Genomic DNA, 14,734 nt, shown 5'->3' on the forward strand with positions numbered 1-14,734 from the left:
TCGACAGTCTTGCACTTTTCTAAAGGAACAGGAGGGGCAAAGGGCCCTGCAAAACCCGACACTTTGCTAGTGATCTGGAATCCTGGGAATGGCATGACCCACTTTGTACAAGACATTCAAACGTACTGCCAGGTCTGCGGCTTGTCCCCTGTCATCCAAGCCACCCACGGGCCAGAGACATCACTTCTCAATAACCTGAATCATCCTACCAGCAGCTTGGGCAAGCTGGGCCAAGTGGGAACACAGCTGTTCCGTACAATTGTACTACCAGGGGCCAAGCCCAGGCACTGGGCCCATGGAAGAGGAGCTTGGGTCCTAAATGAAGCAAAAGAATAAGCCATTCTTTGGTCTGGCTGGTTCCCCACAGAGACAGGAAAAGGGCATGGTCAGCACCTCTCAGGAACCAGATCATGCTGAAATCCAGCCAAGCATCGCTTCCCCGTCCTCTGTAACCCTAAGTCTCTGATGCCCACTCAAACTACAAGGCTTCCCAGAATTACAGGTCACGATAGGGAGGAACAGGATCTGTTAAAAATAAATTCCAATCTTAACAGTATTCAAAGTGTTCACCAGTTCATAGGCCACACACAGAAAATAAGGACAATAAAAATGGGATAAGGGTAGGAAACAGAGGCAGGTAAATTAGAATAGATTTTAAATTATTCCTCTTTTATGCACATTTTCCAAAAGACACCCTGAGTTGAAAGCCACTTCCTACTATCAAATTCTGGAATGTCTTTGGTAACAATGCAACTGTATTATAACTGTGCCTCACTGTAAGGATCTCACTAAGGAAACTGATTAATCAAGGCTGGTCACTTTCCATAAATTACTAGATTATAAGAGGGTGTGAGAGAGTTTAGCATACCTGCATCTGAATCAAGTATTAACTGTGTCCTGGTGCAAGTTCCCGCCACATATACTAAGAGTTTTAGGACTGAGGTGAGCCTCAGGCCTGAATGTAAGAGAAAACATCGGAACTACCACTGCATAAAATGCAGAAACCTGGACGTACTGACGAAAGCAGAACAAAAAAAAAGGGCGAAAACGGCATCCTCCAAAGAGAGCCCTGCTTATGTGGAAAATCCATCTGTCAGCTCCCTCCAGGAGGGGGTTATGCTCAGGTGAATCACCTGCATGAGTTTAAATAAGCATTAGTGTTCTCTTTGATCTATTATCAAAGAATTTGCTAGAGGCCTGTTTGAGGAAAAAAAAAAAAAAAAAGACATCAAAATAAGCTTTTAAGCAAATCAGTGTGCCCCTCTCTCTTTCTATTTGGGTCCCAAGAGGGGCAACAAAATGTGACAGAATGGAGGTGTGTGTGACAACAAAAGGGTGCTGGGGTAAATGAGAGACAGTGTAGAAAGTTGCTTCCATCACAGTTCTCAAGATGAGCTTTTGGTTTTGATAAGAATGCAAACGCTGGGGCGCCTGGGTAGCTTGGTTGGTTAGGCAGCTGACTTCGGCTCAGGTCATGGTCTCACAGCTTGTGAGTTCGAGCCCTGCACTGGGCTCTGTGCTAACAGCTTGGAGCCTGGAGCCTGCTTCAGATTCTGTGTCTCCCTCTCTCTGCCTCTCCCCTGCTCGTGCTCTGTCTCTGAAAAATAAATCAATGTTTAAAAAAAAAAAAAAAAAAGAGAATGCAAACATGAATCATGTTGGCTATTTACCTCTGGAGCAGGAGGAAGCGGGAAGGCTGATCAGCAACTGTAAAGTACTAAGATCTTAGGGCAAATTGGTTTTAAAAGACAAGATTTTTAAAAAAATGATGATAGTAAAGAAAGTTAATTTCCTAAACTCACAGCAGGAAAGATCTTCAGAGTCAAGTCTTGGCTTTTCTTGCTGCTAAGGCAATGGTAGCAGGCAGCTTGCTGTGAAAACTCCTTTTCCTGTGGTATCATTCGAGTCACATTGTTTTTGGCTTAAAAATGTGTTTACTGCAGACGTTTAACTACTGTTTAGCATAACTTCCATCATATCCTGTTGTATTTATTTTTTAAATTGTCACAGTTCATCTAAAAATGAGTCATTGGAGCTGATGAGCTGTAAGGGTTCAGGATGAAATTTCCCTCCGTTTTTTCTTCTCCTACCCATTCATCTCTTTAACAGTCAACTTGCATTAAGCAGGCATGGGAACATTCTTCAGGTTGGCTGCCAATAACACGAAAAATCAAATAGTGCTTTAATTTGGTAGTCACAACACTGTTTCCGGAACGTAAAAAGGTTTCTCTAGGTTGGAGAAAATCAGGTCCAGAATGAGAGGAGGAACATGAGCCATACCTTGCTCAGAAATGTTAACATTAAAATATAAAATATGAAACTCTTGTTAACACTCTGACACAAGCATGTGTCTTATCATACATGTACAGAAAACACAGTCCTATTTGGAGCTTCAGATAAATAACTGCCAAATTCGGGCGCTAATATGCACTACAAAGGACTGCTTCAGGTTAGCCACATGGCTAAAGAAAGCTGAACAGCTTCATTCTGGTATGTTCAATTTGGGGAGGGGTGGATTTTAAATATTGCAATAATCAGGTTTCCTTAGTACATGGGTACTAAGGATCAGACAGGTTAAAAGAGAAGTGCCCATCTCCCCATCCTTGGTTGTCACCAGTTACTTAAGAGGTACTATTTTCGCCACTGTGGGAGAAGGACAGTCTTCCAAAGGAGCGGAGTCACTCTAACAGCAAACTTCAACTTGGATACTTATGTTTCCAGGTATTATGGAACATACTCTGCACTTCCTCAGGTAAAGCCCACATCCCTCAAAGGGCAAGTACGCCAGTTTGTTCTATGTGTGCAATGATTATCTATTGGGGATACCTAAATGAGGAGATAAACCTTCTATTACAAAATAAAACAGAGGGAAGACAGCATCAAGCAGTGGCACACACTAACCCACAATAACAGCTTCCTAAAACACGGACTAAGTCCTAGTTGTAGAAGGTGTTCCCCAGAGAAGAGCTCTTCCATGCTAGGGATGTGGAGCTCTGACAGAGATGTTCTCCTCATAAGGTGTGAAACAAACAATAACAAAATACCACAATGATTAACACACACACCCTTAAACAGCAGAAGGAATTTCTTCAGAGAGAGAGAGAGATGTGTTTTTCTAATTTTGGAAGGCAATACAAAAATATACTCAATCTGAGAATTCAGATGTAGATACATTTTTCAGCAGTGGGAAGAGGGAGAGTAACATAACCTTCCAACTTTTCTCTAGGGGAATTCTTATCCATAGCTAAAGAAAAGACTGTGCCACCAAGTTCAAAGGTCTTCCCCCCCAGTTCTCAGGAGGGGGAGGAAAGGGCCCCACAAACCAACCCATTTACCCAACAAGTGTTTGGAGAGGGGTTCACTGAAAAAAAAATTACTCTTGTAGAATTCTATTACCTTAAAGATGACAACTTCATTCTCACTTAACACCAAAATTAAGAACTGGTGATGACTTCTACTTGGGTGAAGCACACGGTCATTGGGAAAAAGACCAGGCTAATGTACACAGAGAATACTCCTTGCAGGTGGATGAAGGCCAGATGGCTGCAGATGGCTCAGAATTCTGCTCTCACGGTCTTGCTGACAATAAATAATTAATCCCCATAAGGCTGCAAGTGAGAGATCAAGGCAAAAAAGATCAAGTGCAGGGATTGGGTCAACCCTGTGACTGGCTTTATTTCTGCACTCCCAAAAATTCTCACAGGACTGCTCTTCACTCTATCAGTCATCTGAGTTAACAAATGCCTACCATGTGCCACACAGCACACTGAAGCAACAGTGACCAATACAGACGTGACCCTATCTTCTTGAAACGTATAGTACTAGATGGCGTGAGTCAATCACTTTGGGGAAGCAGTGGTTAGGAGCACATGCTCGGGAGTCACACAACCTGGGTTCAAATCCCTGCTCCACCATTTATTAGCCATGTGAGCTTGGGCAAGGGACTCACCCTTTCACGCATGCCTTTGTAAAATAAATATAATTACAGTACATTCCTCACACGATTAAATAAATCAATACATGTCAAATACTTGGAATAGTGAGTGCATGGCACACAATACATGTTGCATATATATGTGTTATTATCATCATTACAAAAGCCTTTGGCATTGGCCAACTTCACACTCAATATTTATGAAAGTTTTGCTAAGTCATAATCGGAGTTCCCCACAAAGGTCATGGGCAACGAAACATGCTCATATCCACAGCTCACAGCTCTGATATTCTATATTTTGGATGGATCACATGCCATAATGACACTTATGAATATGGAGATTTTTAAGAGACTCTAGGTAAATCTCTCCGGAATGTAAAGGGGATGTTGTCATAGACTCCTCTGTGAGTGGAAGAGAAGATTGGAGTTCATACCATCTTTAGTACAGAGTGAAAGGCCGTCTGTATCTGAGACGCCTTTTTTGTATTCCCAGCAACTAGCATATGGAAGATGCCCTATGAATTTATTCATTTATTACAACTGGGGAGGTAGCTGAGTTGACAAAGGTCACAGGGCTTGGGTGGAGACAAAATGTGAAGCCAGTTTTCCTACGCTATGATCTATTGCTCTTAACACAGCCCATGTAAACTTTCACAGAAGCATTTTCATATGCTTATTAAAAGGATGGTGACAATATGTATAAAGCTTGTCTGAGTTCATATCCATGAGATAATTAACTTTTGTTTTTTTCAAAATTTTATTTATTTTTGAGAGAGAGAGAGAGAGAGAGAACACACATTCACAAGAACAAGTGCAGGGGAGTGTCAGAGAGAGAATCCCAAGTAGGCTCTGTGCTGTCAGCGCAGAGCCAAAAGTGGGGCTCGAACTCGTGAGTGGGACACTTAACTGACTGAGCCACCCAGGCACCCCGATTAACTTTCTTTTAAACAACATCAAGTTAAAAAACCTCACCTATGATGCTTAGTAACAGAGGCCCCAGACATCTTCCCTAGATGGGAAGATGATGGAAAAGAGAGCAGCAAAATCCTCCTTGCCTCCTTTTCATGTGCCCATCACCATTTCCACTATATCTCAATCAGTGATAAAATTATAGGCTTATATTTTAAATGATGTGATTATCAGTTACACTGTAATTATCTGTTCATTTGTTCACAATCCTAATTAAGTGTTAAGCTCTTCAAGGGCAACCTTCTGATGTTCCCATTTGTTATCTCCAAAGAGCCTCCTGGATCGATGCCCGACAGATGGCTGATTACTGGTTGAAACCATGAATGAATGAGTGAATGAATGCCTCTTGCCTTTTAGAGTTTCTTACCAGAGTTCTCAAATTCGTGTGCATCTGAGAATCACCTAGGAGCTTTAAAAAATACAACGCTGTGGTCCCACCCCTAGAAATTTCTGGCACCCGCTCTTAGAAATAGTCTAGAGACTGAGAAATTTGTCTTTTTGAAAAGTTACTGAGGTAATTAAGATGAACAGCCTTCTTTGGGAACCAATGCTATATATATATATATATATATATATATATATATATATATATATATATATATCAACTGGGCTTGCGAACGCTAGTAAATCCCCTGTAGTTCTTCAACTTCTGTCACCCAGACAGTATCCATATATTGCAATACACCGACAGAGTCTAGACAAGGACTGTGGTCTCAAGGACAAACTATTTTTCATTCTAACAAATTTTGTTACAATTCCCGGTTTGCTCTAACTCCACCCATCAGAAAAATACAACAACAAAAAATCATTTCAACTCATCTCTCAAGCTGAAATAAAACTCCATTAAGTTAGAAATCAGTTCTCTTATCTTTCAAACACTGTGTTACACAGTACACATCACATATAACCAGCATGCATTAAATCACTCTAAATTCTCTTTCCCCATTCTGGAATGTCTGTCAGTAAGAGAGAACCCTAATGCCTATCACCACCTCCTGAGCCAGGCATCAGTGGTGGCCAAGTATGCAAAGCTCCATGAGGGCAGCAAACTTCTCTCTCACTCCCTACAATCCCCAGCAGGTGTTCTTGGCACACAGAGGGAATTGAGCAACTACCTGTTTAACTGGATTGGACTAGGCAATGTGGGATGCCACTGAATGGGTGCCACCGCCAGAAATCATGGTACATACTTACTTGGCCACAGCCAATTGTGTGTCTTCCTTGGAAGGAGACGAAGTGGGCAACCGTTAGAATGTAGACATTGGCTGGTATGTAGGCTCTGGCTTGGACCCTGTTACCATTAGTCCTAAACTGAGCCATTTCTTTTCTTTTTCTTTTTTTTTTTTTTTAAGTGTTTGTTTATTTTTGAGAGAGAGAGAGACAGAGCATGAATGGTGGAGGGGCAGAGAGAGAGAGAGAGGGAGACACAGAATCCAAAGCAGGCTCCAGGCTCTGAGCTGTCAGCACAGAGCCTGATGTGGGGCTTGAACTCACAAACTGCAAGATCATGACCTGAGCTGAAGTCAGACAATTAACCAACTGAGCCACCCAGGTGCCCCAAAACGGAGCCATTTCTTACTGGTTTCATTATCTGGATTAGATGGTCAAGGTTCCTGGGTGCCTGAGTTGGTAAAGTATCCGACTTCGGCTCAGGCCATGATCTTACAGTTTGTGGGTTCAAGCCCCACGTCATGCTCTGTGCTGACAGCTCAGAGCCTGGAGCCTGCTTTGGATTTTGTGTCTTTCTCTGCCCCTCCCCTGCTCGTACTCTGTCTCTCTCTGTCTCTCAACAATAAATGAATGTTAAAAAAAAAAACAAATTTAGATGGTCAAGGTTCCTTATAGTGAATGTGGTATCTGTGAAAGGGTGGCCTTTAAGATGTCCACCCCCAAACAATCCACTCCCACAGTGAACAAGGGTTCTGTGCACGACCAACAGAAAACAGCAAAAGGGATGGCATGACCCTTCTTGGATTAGGCTTTTAAAATCACCGTGACTTCCATAATTGTCAGTCCCTGTGTTTCTCTGTCTCTTTTTCAGATCACTAGCCCTGGAAACAGCCAGCTACATGCTGTGAGCAGTCCTATGGGGGAGGCCAGCATAGCAAGAACTGAGGCCCTCTGCTGATGACCACCTGAGTGAGTCTGGCAGCAGACCTCTGGCCCCAGGGGGCTTCAGACGGGGGCAGCACACCTTTAGCTGCTTGAAACACCCTGAGCCAGAACCACTAGGCTAAGCCTCTGTGGGATTCCTGAACCCCACAGACTGAGGGAGACAAAGCATTGCTGGCTTCAGCTGTTAAACTTCACAATAATTTGTTACTCAGCAACAGATGCAAGCAACGCTTAGAAACTAACAGGTCAGTGGGGTTGGGAGGGGAGGTTCTTCCACATCTACTCTCCTTTCTCCCTTGCTAGCTTTCCTGTTGCTTATTGACACATGATCAAGGCACCAACTGTCAGGACAGCCCTTAAGAATAAATGCTCCCCTCATCCTGATTGAGTTGGCACTGCTAAGAAAATGAAAAGGTTTGTTATCTAAAGTATAGAATTGGGTTATGAAAACAACATAATACTTTTGTTACTAGCCTGAGGCTTAACAGACAAGGAAGCTAACTTTTTTTGATTAACTGCATACCCAGCTTTTCAAAGACTCAGTAAGGAATTATCCTTATTTTTTAGATGAGGAAACTAAAAGTTCAGAGTTTAGGTAACTTGGTCAAACAACAGTCATTTACTTATCTGCAGGTTAAAAAAAATTTTTTTTTAAACCTTTACTTATTTTTGAGAGCGGGGGCGGGGGAGACTGAGGGAGGGAGAGAGAGAACGTGAGCAGGGGAGGGACAGAGAGAGAGGGAGACACAGAATATGAAGCAGGCTCCAGGCTCCAAGCTGTCAGCACAAAGCCTGACGCTGGGCTCGAACTCACAAACCGTGAGATCATGACCTGAACCGAAGTCGGATGTCCAACTGATGGGGCCACCCAGTTGCCTCTCTGTAGGTTTTATAACTAGGGGTGGCCTACTGTCCTTGTTATTGGAATTCCAGGGTTTCCTGAGATACAAAGTAAGTGGGGGAAAAAAGACCCTGGAAAGTCCCAGGCACACTGAGAAGAGTTGATTACTATATTCACATCTTGGGCTCTTTGCAGATCACCCTGCAGTTGATTTTGTTTTAAGTATATTTTAAAACTATAATTTTGTCAGCTCATGACCTGCAAAATATATTTTGAAATGTCCCCTATGAAAATAAAAACCACAAACTTTCTATATCTCAAGCCCATTTCTAGATTACCAGGCATTTAGAGAAATGAAAACCTATGTTCACACAAAAACCTATACCTGGTCACAGCTTTATTCCTAATAGTCCCAAACTGGAAAAATCATACCATGAACATTACTCAGCAGTAAAAAAAAAAGAGCACTCTACTGATACACATTAACAACCTAGATGAAGTTCCAGAGAATTATGCTGAGTGAAAAATGCCAATCCATGTACATGATAATTTTGAAATGACAAACTTACAGAGGTGAAGAAGAGACGAGTGGCTGCCTGGGGTTAGAGATGGTGCAAAGGCAGGAGACAAGCAGATGTGGCTAGAAGTCTGTATATTGACTGTGACAATGTCAGTATCCTGCTTGTGACACGAGACTACAGTTCCGCAGGGAAACTGGGAAAAGGGTACTTGGGATCTTTCATTATTTCTTACAACTGCTTGGGGATCTAGAATAATCTCAAAATAAAAAGTTTAATTAAAAAAAAGATCCACAAAAGTGAGGAAAACAAACCAATAAATAAGACTAAGCTTTGTGATTAAAAAAAAAAACTCAAAACACCATTCCCTACAACCCCTCCCCAATCCAATGACACACGGCTCTGACCTTCTGACATCTGTAATAGTAAAGGAAGGTTTGTGCTGGGAAAGAACTGTGTGAAATATGATTCCATTTGTGAAAGATTAACCCTTGACCTAAATACTGGTATTTTACCTTAAGTTTTATTTTCACAGTCTAACAGAACTTCTCAGTAAATGCTTATTTATATCCAGACTACCCAGGCAATGGGGAATACTTTTTTAAAAAAATATTTTACTTATTTTTTGAGAGAGTGCAAATGGGGGAGGGGTGGGGGGTGGTGGAGAGAGGATCCGAAGTAGGTTCTGTGCTGACAGGCTGACAGCAGGGAGGCCAATGCGGGGCTCAAACTCACGAACCCCAAGATTATGACCTGGGTCCAAATCAGGACATTCAACTGACTGAGCCACCCAGGTGCCCCGGGAATACTTTTTGGATCAGCCTCATGTTCTGATTCACTTCGAGGGATCATACAGCTTACATGGGCCAGTATTCATAGCATAAGAAAATGACTAAATATATCAAATAAAATCTACCTAGGGGTACTCAACTGGCTCAGTGAGTAGAGCATGTGACCCTTGATCTCAGGGTCATGAGTTCAAGCCCCACAGTGGGTGTAGAGCTTAAACAACAACCAAAAACTAATAAAATCTTCCTAAATAAAATTTAATCTCTCACAATTCTGAGGCATTTTGTGATCTGAGTGTTTCAGAGTCTGAATGATGAATGCCGAATCCCGTTTTATTGGACTGCAGATGAGCAGGCATGGAGAACTGGGATAAACCTGTAAATACACTATGCCTCTATAGTTTAAATAAATTCCTGCAACCTCTCGTTTCCTTGCAACTTTCCATCCTCATAAACGGAATGCAGAAAACTTTAGATAGCAATCGCTGTGAGCTGTCAGATTCTAGATGTTTTATGATAATGAAAGATATTAATAAAAGGTTTACTGCACTATGAAAGATCAAAACTGTGCTTTCGTCTACCTTTTGGGTCATTTTTGTGTCAATGCATTGAGAAGGAAAGTGGTAAAGAAGCACTTTTATAACATGAAGGAGTCCTTTTGTGACATGCTTTCACGGTTCAGTGGGATGAGCTGCACGCAGTGGTCACACGTGTGATCCACAGAGGCTCTCCGGAGGACAGCTTTCCAGAAAAGGCTGAGATGGCCTCTTCTGTAGCTCTCTGGAAATTCTCTGACAAATCTCCATCTCTTCCTAGCAATGCTTTGCTTCTTTTCACCAAGTGTTACTTTCAACAGGTGCACCACTGTGTTTAAACCCCCCCTTGACAACCATTAAAGATGAAGTGCTGAGAATTGGGCCCTAAGGTGATTACATTTTAGTGGAAATGCAAGCATTTTAGCAAGTCATATTAATGTAACTGAATATTCTGACTAGCTAATAACAAGACTTCCCTTTCATTTCAATTCTCCCCAAGTACCAATATTCAACTCTGAGCTGTCATAAAAGCCATTTTTTGCTGTAACAAAATGAAAAAAAAGGGAAGCCAGCGATCAAATTAACATGGAGTCAATTAGGTGCTCACCTACAGCCAGAACACCAAGAGAGAGACACTAACAAGTCCCCAAATGAAAATTAAGAACAGAGTTAAGGAGGAAAAAACAAACACCTATTTGTGCACAGAACTTATCAAAAATTGTTTCTGGGAGATGTCGATCAGGTGAAAATTTTAGGCAAAGAATTTAGGTTGCAGAATGGCATAATCATTGTTTAACAACGTGCCTTTACTGAACACTAGATATGTTTACGGGATTACGGTAGGTGGTAGAGACAAGAGAACATGGTCCTTTCCCATAAGCTCAGAAATCTAGCTTTGGAATCCATGTTTGTCAGTTCACTTCAAAACACAAATTAAGCACAAATCAGCAAAACAGCTCAACAGCCCCCCCATCTCTGAAAGGCAAGAACATTTAGTTAGTGGTGGTGGTGGGAGGGGGCAATGCATATAAAATGATACTTAATATCCTGCTTTGATCTGGAAAAGCTATCACATTTTCTATGAAGAATCAAAGGAAAACAGTTACTTGAAGAAAATTAATGTGACTACAGAAGCAGTGACATGTTTACAAATGTACTATGGTTTTTTCCAGTGATTTTTTTTCACAGACAAGAACAATACAGGGCACCATCTAGGAGAAGGGAAGGGAGAGGGTTCTAGCTCAGGCTGCTATAATAAAATCCCACAGACGGGTGGTTTCAATAACGGCCATTTATTTCTCACAGTTCTGGAGGCTGAGACATCCAAAATAAGGTGCCAGCAGATAAAGTTCCTGTTGAGTGCTCCCCTCCTGGCTTGCAGACAGCCAGGCACCTTCCAACAGTCTCCTCACAAAGTGGGGGACACAGCACTCTGGTCTCTTCTTAGAAGGGTACTAATCCTATCATGGGCATCCTCATGACCTCCCCTAACCCTAATTACCTCCCAAAGGCCTCACCTCCAAATACCAAATCACTGGGGGTAGGGATGGGGTGACAGGCTGGGGGGTGGTGTTAAAACTTCCACGTATGAATTTGGTGGGGAGGGATACACACATTCAGTCCACACCGGAGAGGCAACTTGCCATTTAAGATCTAACAAGGCACCTAGGTAGCTTAGTTTTCTTTAGACACTGTAAAACAGTAATTCTCATTAGGGCTTTTTTTTTTTTTTTTTTTTTTTTTTTGAGAGAGAGACAGTGAGAGCAGGGGAGAGGCAAAGGGAGAGGAGGGAGAGAGAGAATATTAAGCAAATGCCACACCCAGCACAGAGCCTGAAACAGGGCTCGATTCCACCACGAGATCATGACCTGAGCTGAAATCAAGAGTCGGGACACTTAACTGACTGAGCCACCCAGGTTCCCCAAAAACAAATACTTAAAAAAACAACAACAACAAAACACCTGATATCTGAGGTGAGTCATTTTCATTCATCTAAGTTACCAAAACACATAATCTTGGTGAAAGAAAAGGCTATGTTTCAGATGTTAACTTGTAAACTAATCTTCTGGTCTTTGGAAAATTCTATTTTCTATAGAAATAATGCTGTATCAGTAGTTATTAACCTTTTGGGGATCCCACACCAATTGTAAAAATTTGACTAAAGCAAAAGAGACCTCCTCTCTCTCTCCAAATGATAAAACTACCATTTAGAGTCTTCTAAATCCTAGGGGACCCCCTGTCACCAAATTAAGAACCCTAGCTGTAAGCGGTTGATAGATCTCCAGATCGGCCCTATATCACCTAACTGATAGTGAAATGGCACCTGCAGGACTACAGAGTCTCAATATTTCCGTAAGAAAATATAATCTGTAGTATTTATAAACTGAATTATAATCCTGTGCTCTGACACAACACTGTAACATAAAAGGCTTGGAAAGCTGCTACCTTGTATAGACCTCAGTTTCCTGATCTATAAACATGTGCAAAATAATGCTTATACCTCATGGGGTTGTTGGGAGAATTAAATGAGATTATATAAAACACCTGGCACAATGCACAGTCCCTCAATTCATCGCAGCTCTTTTATTATCAGCAGCAAACATCCATCAAACATACACTGAATGCATCACGACAGAGAAATCCACAAGACAATAACTCTGCCTCCAGAGAGGTCAGAGTCTAGCAAGGGAGAGAGAAGTGATAAATAACTGTAATAAAGTGACAGAGGTGCCTTGACAAAGGACGTACAGGGGGAAATGGGAGAGTAAAAAAAGAACAATTTTACGTAGGGACAAGTGGGTCAGGTGAGGCTTCAGAGTAATGCTTGGGTTAAGGCTTGCCAGTGGAGGATGGGATAGAGGGGAGAGGGAGAGCAGGAGTGGGGGTGTGCAGGAGGCTGTAAAGAAGGGGAGATGAAGGTCACATCACTTAGAAGACTACTGCCATGGACAGAAGACTCTCTAAGGCCATGTCGGGGAGGGAATGCAGGTGCCAGAGGGAAGAGATGTCCAGGGGCGGGCCAGGTGAGGGAGAAGAAGGAGTCCAAGCTCTGGCTTCCCACTCTGCACCCTGGATGGGGTGCTGCTACTCAAAGGAGTCAGGGAGCACTGGGGCAAGCAGGCTGGAAGAAAGGAGCAGGGAAAGTTCTGGCCATCTAGAAATGTACTGCTCTACTACTAGTCTAGTTAATCACAGATCGATGATACAGTTTCAGATGTGCCTGTTGAATTATTGGGGTGCAAATTACTGAAAATTCACTACACTGACATGTTCTCTTCCAGGGAAGACATTTAGAAGATGAGCTGTGCACTGAGTTCATGACATTAAGTACAAGAAGTTCAAGCTTATGCTGGGACCTACGCCATACCTTTATTTAGGGATTCACGCACCCTTGTCCAAAAAAACGACATTAAGCCCGCTATGTTACTACATGAATTACAACACACTTCAAGGCTGAATTCTTTAGAAAGCTGCTATTTCCCTTTACTAAATGGTCTGCTAATCACTGCTACAAGGTGGCTTCTCAAGCCACTCTCCTATCACATTAACATCTCTCCATGAGAAGCTAATAACCACTGAGAACCTAACCAGCCCACCATTTCAAGTGATTTTTTTTCTTATTTTCAAATCCATTTCTTTGAGGATCATAATGATTGTAATAGCAACTAATACTCAGTCCCTACAATGAGTCAGTAGTTTTTCTGCTATAAATTTCCAAGGATGATTTCACTTAATTCTCCTATCACTCTTTCACACATCCCCTTTGCACAGATAAGTACACTGAGGCAGAGAGCAGCTGAGCCACTTATCCAGGCCAACGCCAGGGCCTGCTCTCTTAACTACCACACCTACTGCCCCTCCAATGTTACAATAAAAATAAAAAAGAGAGATTTACTGCAGGAAATTTGGAAAAGCAAAGGGTTTTTTTTTGTTTGTTTGTTTGTTTTGTATCATTTTAAAGTAAAAACAGGGGCACCTGGGTGGCTCAGTTAGTTAAGCATCTGACTTCAGCTCAGGTCATGATCTCGCAGTCCGTGAGTTCAAGCCCCGCATCAGGCTCTGTGCTGACAGCTCAGAGCCTGGAGCCTGCTTCAGATTCTGTGTCTCCCTCACTTTCTGCCTTTCCCTGCTCACACACTGTCTCTCCCTCTCTCTCAAAAATAAACATTAAAAAATTAAAAAAAAAAGTAAAAGCAACGAAGAATGTAGCAGAATCCATATTTCCCTTCTACCATTTATTAGGGTGATGGTGGACAAGTTAACTTCTGAAAGCCTCAGTCTCCTCATCTGGGATATTCCCTTCAACTATCAATAAAAATCATACTTTCAGATGAGATGATTCATGTAAAACATTTAGCAAGGAGCTATGCTAATATTCTATAATGTACATATAAATATTTAAAATACAGATCTATTTCTTCTACTTTTTTCTGTACTTTAAGAAAGCCCATTCTGGGGTGTCTGGGTGGTTCAGTCGGTTAAGCATCTGCCTCTTGATTTTGGCTCAGGTCATGATCTCACAGTTAGTGGGTTCCAGCCCTGTGTCAGGCTCTGTGCTGCCAGGGAGCCTCCTTAGGATTCTTTCTCTCTCTCTCTCTCTCTCTCTCTCTCTCTCTCTCTGCCCCTCCCCTGCTAGCACACTCTCTCTCAAAATAAACATTAAAAAAAATTTTTTTTAAATAAGTAGAAAATAAAAAAGCCCATACTTATAATCTTGCATTTCAACACTGTAGCAATCATTTTCCTCAGGAACCTAATTTGAGTTCTGGAACAAGACTTCTATAAATGCTTTAATTATTCCTCTATTATTAGTCATTTAATCTGTTTTCAATTTTTACTATTCTTGTTTTCTAACATTTATTTATTTTGAGAGAGAGAGAGTGCACACAAGTGGGGAGAGGGGCAGAGAGAGAGAATCCCAAGCAGGCTCTGCATTGCGAGCCCAGAGCCCGACATGGGGCTCAAACTCATCATCCATGAGATCATGACCTGAACTAAAGTCAAAATTTGGCTGCTTAATGAACTGAACCACC

The 14,734-nt window shown here is 42.0% G+C and overlaps 1 protein-coding gene across 3 annotated transcripts in view; it reads right to left on the reverse strand.

Annotated features, from left to right (window-relative positions):
• Nucleotides 1-14,734, reverse strand: part of ELOVL5 (ELOVL fatty acid elongase 5) — a 75,097-nt gene that overhangs the window by 32,607 nt on the left and 27,756 nt on the right. Inside the window, exon 1 of one of the 3 annotated variants that reach the window (XM_030315720.2) lies at nucleotides 8,429-8,543. The exons of the other annotated variants lie outside the window; for them this stretch is intronic. The gene's annotated coding sequence lies outside the window, so the exon portion shown is untranslated. Of the gene's footprint in view, nucleotides 1-8,428; nucleotides 8,544-14,734 lie in introns of those variants that run through there. 3 annotated transcript variants of the gene reach the window in all.

The sequence above is a fragment of the Lynx canadensis genome, chromosome B2, assembly GCF_007474595.2.
Source record: "Lynx canadensis isolate LIC74 chromosome B2, mLynCan4.pri.v2, whole genome shotgun sequence".
Taxonomy (NCBI): Eukaryota; Metazoa; Chordata; class Mammalia; order Carnivora; family Felidae; genus Lynx; species Lynx canadensis.